This window comes from Mus musculus, chromosome 3, assembly GCF_000001635.26.
Source record: "Mus musculus strain C57BL/6J chromosome 3, GRCm38.p6 C57BL/6J".
Lineage (NCBI taxonomy): Eukaryota > Metazoa > Chordata > Mammalia > Rodentia > Muridae > Mus > Mus musculus.
In genome coordinates this window covers 92469098-92476088 of record NC_000069.6, presented here as the reverse complement: position 1 = coordinate 92476088, position 6991 = coordinate 92469098, and positions in this window count along the sequence as shown.

Genomic DNA, 6991 nt, shown 5'->3' with positions numbered 1-6991 from the left:
GCAAGGAAAGTGAAATTTGACATTGAAATTTGACAGCAAAGAATGAATTACTGTTATGCCCTGAGTCCAAGGGAAACCCAGAAGAGCCCAAGAATTGCAAAGTTCACTGAAACTTGCAAAAGAGCTTTTTATTGTTTCAAATTCGAACTTGGATCACATGCCCTGCATTCACAGAGTGAATGCTGCCATGTGATGACTGAGTCCAGAAAGCACTGGGTTTATATACAGTATAGTTAGGAATCCCCTGAATATTTACAGAAAAGGGGAGTGGAAGGCTGTAATCATTTGGTCAAACAGAACTGAAACTGGGAGGGCGATTAATGGGTGTCTGTTGTGGGATTATCAGGGACTAATTTTATGGCCAGCCATAACTGTCTGTGAACTCTGATTACCTTTTTCTATGATTTAAACCTGGGACCCTAGTCTTCTTTGAGTTTGTTATTTCTTTAAGGTCTCTCTTTTTATTATTATTATTTATTAGATACTTTCTTCATTTACATTTCAAATGCTATCCCCTTTCCTAGTTCCCTCGCCAAAAATCCCCTATACCTTCCCCCTGCTCCCCAACCTCCTCAACTGCTCCTGCTTCCTGGCCCTGACATTCCCCAATACTGTGGCATAGGATCTTTCTAAGACCAAGGGCCTTTCCTCCCATTAATGGCCAACTAGGCCATCCTCTGCTACATATGCAACTAGAGACACGAGCTCTGGGGGTACTGGTTAGTTCATATTGTTGTTCCTTCTATAGGGTTGCAGAGCCCTTCAGCTCCTTGGGTGCTTTCTCTAGCTCCTCCATTGGGGGCCCTGTGTTCCATCCAATAGATGACTGTGAGCATCTACTTCTGGATTTGCCAGGCACTGACATAGCCTCACAGGAGACAGCTATATCAGTGTCCTGTCAACAAAATCTTGCTGGTATATGCAATAGTTTCTAAGTTTGTTGGTTGTTTATGGGATGGATCCCCAGGTGGGGCAGTCTCTGGTTGATCCTTTCTTCAGTCTCAGTCTCAAGGACAGGTACCTGCAGAATTCAGCTATTTATCAGGAAGAGTGCTAGTGTTTGGCAAAGCAGAGGTGGGGAGGATGTCTTGAGCTAGGGTTTGGCTCTTTGGGATGTCTTCATTAAGATAGAGTTTTATGGGTAGTGCTACTCCAGTGCTATGCTGGGTTCCCTTAGAGCAGCTGGGGAGGAGGAGGGAGCCCTGGACTTGCTGCAGGAGGATGAAGCACAAAAACAAGCTATCTGCATATAACTCTTGCTACAGGCAGGAGGGAAGATGTGAGCTTCTGTGAGAAAAAATGCAGAGGCAAACTACACAACACTGAAGTCTCTTTGATGAGACTTTTAAGAAATGGGACGATTTGTTGAAAATGCTCCTATAACCACTCTGGAAATCAGTCTGGCAGTTCCTCAGAAAATTGGACATAGTACTACTGGAGGATCCAGCAATACCTCTCCTGGGCATATACCCAGAAGATGCTCCAACATGTAATAAGGACATATGCTCCACTATGTTCATAGCAGCCTTATTTATAATAGCCAGAAGCTGGAAAGAACTCAGATGTCCCTCAATAGAGGAATGGATACAGAAAATATGGTACATTTATACAATGGAGTACTACTCAGCAATTAAAAACAATGAATTTATGAAATTCTTAGGCAAATGGATGGATGTAGAGTTTATTATCCTGAGTGAGGTAACCTGATCACAAAAGAACTCACATGATATGCACTCATTGATAAGTGGATATTAGCCCAGAAACTTAGAATGCTCAAGATACAATTTGCAAAACACATGAAACTCAAGAAGAAGAAAGACCAAAGTGTGGATACTTCATTCCTCCTTAGAATGGGGAACAAAATACCCATGGAAGGAGTTAGAGAGACAAAGTGTGGAGCTGAGATGGAAGGAAGGACCATCCAGAGACTGCCCCACCCAGAGATCCATCCCATAAACAACCACCAAACCCAGACACTATTGCATATGCCAGCAAGACTTTGCTGAAAGGACACTGATATAGCTGTCTCTTGTGAGGCTATGTCAGTGTCTAACAAATCCAGAAGTGGAGGCTCACAGTAATCTATTGGATGGAACACAGGGCTCCCAACAGAGGAGCTAGAGAAAGTACCCAAGGAACTGAAGGGCTCTGCAACCCTATAGGAGGAACAACAATATGAACTAGCCAGAACCCCCAGAGCTCATGTCTCTAGTTGCATATGCAGCAGAAGATGGCCTAGTCGGCCATCATTGGGAGGAGAGGCACTTGGTCTTGCAAAGATTACATGCCCCAGTACAGGGGAATGCCAGGGCCAGAAAGGGGGAGTGGGTGGGTTGGGGAGCAGGGTGTGGGGGTTGAGGGTATAGGGGACTTCCAGGACAGCATTTGAAATGTAAATGAAGAAAATATCTAATCAAAATTGTTTAAAACTTAAAAGAAAAAAAGAAAAGGGACAGTTATCCTCAGTTAGCATCAGTAATTCAGGGGTTACAACATACAATATACATTGGGCTAGAGCAGCCATCTTTCAGTAACTCACCAAAATGAGGAACACAAAGGGAAAAAGGAGAGGCACTCGATATATGTTCTCTAGGCCTTTTAAGAAACATGGAACTGGCCGACTAGGCCATCAGTATCAATGTGCAGATTGAGCACATCAAGCACTCAAATAGCAAAGACAGCTTTCTGAAGCATGTGAAGGAGAATGATCAGGAGAAAAAGGAAGCCAAAGAGAAGGGCACCTGGGTACAGTTGAAGCAGCAGCCTACACCAGTCAGAGAAGCATACTTCATGAGGACTAACGGAAAAGAGCCTGAGCTGTTGGAGCCCATTCAATATAAATTCATGGCCTACTGTACAAAAAAAAGAAATAAAGGACCTGGACTCCAAAGTGTTTCCCTTTAAAAAACAAAACAAACAAACAAAAAACAAAACAAAAAACAACATACCTTAAAATAATGTGTTCTGGGGCTGGAGAGATGGCTCAGTGGTTAAGAGCTCCAACTGCTCTTCCAAAGGTCCTGAGTTCAAATCCCAGCAACCACATGGTGGCTCACAACCATCCGTAATGAGATCTGACGCCCTCTTCTGGTGCATTTGAAGATTGCTACAGTGTACTTAGATATAATAATAATAATAATAATAATAATAATAATAATAAACCTAAAAAATGTGTTCTGATTGCAGAAGATGATTCTGGGGCCACAGCCTAGCAGAATCATCATCAAAGAGACCAAAAAGAGACTTCATCCAGCAATTGATGGGATCAGCTACAAACTCCCACATTCAAACATTAGGTGGAGCTCAGGGAGGAAGGAGAGTAAGGGTTAGACAAAACAGGGGTCAGAGATATCAAGAGAACAAAGGCCACAAAATTAACTCAGCAGGACTCATGGGACTTGAAGAGATTAGGGAGCCTGTAGGGATCTGACCTAGGTCCTCTTTGTACATATTATGGCTAGTAGTTTAAAGTTCTTCTGGGAGTCCTAACAGTGGGTGTGAGGGCTGTTTCTGATTCTTTTACCTACTTGTAGAACCCTTTTTCTCTCACTGGATTGCCTCATTCAGCCTTGATGTGATTTATGCACCTGGTCTTACTGTAGCTTTTTGTGCTGTCTTTGATGTCCCTGGGACACCTAGACATTTTCTAAGTGGAGGCAGAGACGGGGATGGATCTGGGGGAAGTGGGAGAGACTGAGGGTTGGGGAATGTAAGGAAGGAAAGTGCAGCCCTGATGTAATGCATGATAAGAGGAGAAATTAAACAAAACAAAACCATTTTCTTTTAGGATCTCAGACAGAGTGTGCTCTCTGTGCCACTGCCAGACCTACTAGTCCTTGGGGGTTGGGGGTGAGGTGGCACAGAAACAATGGCACAGACTTCAGAAGAAGTTAAGAAGTGCCACAGCAAGCTACTGTGAACACTACCACAAGCTCCTTAATATCCTCCACCTGTGACTCATTGGTCCCAAGAAATCATCTTTTCTTTCAAAAAATTATTTATTTATTTTTATTCATTTATTTATTATTATTTTTTTTTTACAGTCCAGTGGTTATCCCCCTCCTGGTCTGCCCTCTGATAGTTTCTCATCCCATTCCTCCTCCCCACACTCCTTATCTCCAAGAGGATGTCCCTACCCCCACCACTTCAGACCTCCCCACTCCCTGGGGCCTCAAGTCTTTCTAGGGTTATGTGAATCTTCTCTCACTGAGGCCAGACCAGGCAGTCCTCTGCTGTATATGTGTCAGAGGACTCATATCAGCTAGTGTGTGTTGCCTGGTTGGTGGCTCAGTGCCTGAGAGATCTCAGGGGTCCAGGTTAGTAGAGATTGCTGGTCTTCCTATGGGGCTGCCCTACTCTTCAGTTTCTTCCAGCTTTTCCCCAATTCAACCCCAGAGGTCCTCGGGTTCTGTCTACTGGTTGGATGTAAGTATCAGCATCTGACTCTTTTAGCAGCTTGTTGGACCACTCAGAGGGAAGTCATGTGAAGCTCCTGTCTGCAAGCACACCATAGCATCAGTAATAGTAAGGGCCTTAGAGTCTACCCTTGAGCTGGATCCCAATTTGGGCCATTCACTGGACCTCCTTTCCCTCAGTCTCTTCTCCATTTTTGTCCCTGTAGTTCCTTTAAACAGGAACAATTCTGAGTCAGAGTTTTTGACTGTGGGATGGCAACCCCATCTTTCCACTTGATGGCCTGTCTTTCTACTAGAAGTAAACTCTTTAAGTTCCCTCTCACTGTTGGGAATTTCATCTAAGGTCCCTCCCTTTAAGTCCTGAGAGTCTCTTACCTCCCAGGACTCACTCTGGTACATTCTAGAGGGTCCTCTACCTCCCACCTCCTGAGGTTGCTTGTTTACATTCTTTCTGCTAGCCCTCAGAGCTTTACTCCTGTTCCCCAATCCCCACTACCTAATCATGTTCCCCTTTTCGCCCCCTGTCCTCTCTCCCACCCATGTCCTTCCTCCCTCTGCCCCCTACCCTAATGATTGCTTTCTTCTCTCTCCCAAGTAGGATTGAGGTATCCTCACTTGGGCCCTTCACCTTGTTAACCTTCTTGAGTTCTGTGGATTGTATCCTGGGTATTCTGTACTTTTTTTGGCTAATATCCACTTATTAGTGACTATATACCATACATGTCATTTTGAGTCTGATTACCTCACTATGTACCTACGTACTATGATTACCTCAGTATGATATTTTCCAGTCCTATCCATTCGACTGCAAACACATGATGTCCTTGTTCTTAATAGCTGAGTAATACTCCATTATGCAAATGAACCCCATTTTCTGTATTCATTCTTCTGTTGTGGGACATCTGGGTTGTTTTTAGCTTCTGGATATCATAAATAAGGCCTCTATGAACATAGAAAGTATCTTCAACAAATGGTGCTGGTCTAACTGGCAATCTGTATGTAGCAACATAAAAATAGATTCATATTTGTTACCTTGCACAAAGCTCAAGTCAAAGTGCATCAAAGACCACAAAATAAAATCAGATACACTGAGTCTAATAGAAGAGAAAATGGGAAAGAGCATTGGCATGGGGGTGGATGGATTTCCTAAACAAAACTCCAATGACTCAGTGTCTAAGATGAAGAATTGATAAATGGAACCTCATGAAACTGAAAAGCTTTCGTAAGGCAAAGAACATAGTCAATAGGACAAATTGGCAACCTACAGATTGGTAAAATGACCCAGTCCATGGGTTAGTCAACAGAGTCTGCAAGGGAGAAAGTGGGCGTGGAGGGGCAAGAGACATGTGAAGAATGTAGATAATACAGGCTATCTGATCAAGTCTTGTTTATTGAAAGGCAACTATGGGTATATAAGCACAAGTACTGGAGTGCAGCTGGAGACACTTAACCACAAGTATCAGAGTGTGTTCAGCTGTGGTGGTCTGCTTGCAAAAACAACATGCTAGAAAAACAAGTCTCTCATCAGGGTGGAAAAGTACCAACTTGTAAGAAAATAGCCCAAGATGGCTGCAGAGATGATAGCCACTTTCTGCTAGGAGTTGGCTCCCAGCAGGAAAAAAATAATTTCACTTAACCCCACATCTGATAGAGGGCTAATATACAAAATATATAAAGAACTCAAGAAGCTAACCACCCAACCAAACAACCCAATTAAAAAAAATAAGAGTATAGAACTAAACAGAGAATTCAAAACAGAGGAATCTCAAATGGCTGAGAAGCACTTAAAGAAATGTTCAAAGTTCTTAGTCATCAGAGAAATGCAAATAGAAATGACCCTGAGATTTCAACTTACACCAATCAGTATGGCTAAGATCAAAAACTCAGGTGATAGCACTTTGGTGAGAATGTGAACACAGAGGAACACTACTCCATCACTGGTAGTATTGCAAACTGGTACAACCACTCTGGAAAGCAATCTGAAAGTTACTTAGAAACTGAAAATAGTTCTACTTGCAGACCCAGCTATACCCCTGGGCATATACACAAAAGATGCCCCACCATGCCACAGGGACAGGAGTTCCACTACGTTCATAGAAAGCATCTTTTCTAAAGGACAGTTCCCTATTGGCTGACACTATTGGCTGACACTGTCTGTGTCAACAATCTTTGGTCTCTCAGGCAGTCCCCAATTAGTTCCTCCTGCAGGAGATGCCTTTGCAGCTTGGCTGCCTGCTGCATTCATGTAGAGGTGGCCCTGTTGTTCCTCCTACTGGAGTGTGTGTTTCATAATGCTGTAATGCAGATTCTTATAACAAGAGCTTAGCACAAAGTCTTATGAGCAGCTAGTCTATTTGGGAACAATATCATAGAAAGAAAGCATATGAGACAAAGGGAGAATTTAACCAAGTACGCCAAAATGACCATTTAAAAAAATTACTGAACAGTCATACTCCCTGGACAACTAGAACTTGAGTCTCAGGATTTTCTGAGAACAGAAAATAAACTGTTATGGATCTATCATCCCTAAGAAGAAGAAAGAAACATCTATGTGTGACTTAAGATAATTTTGATGA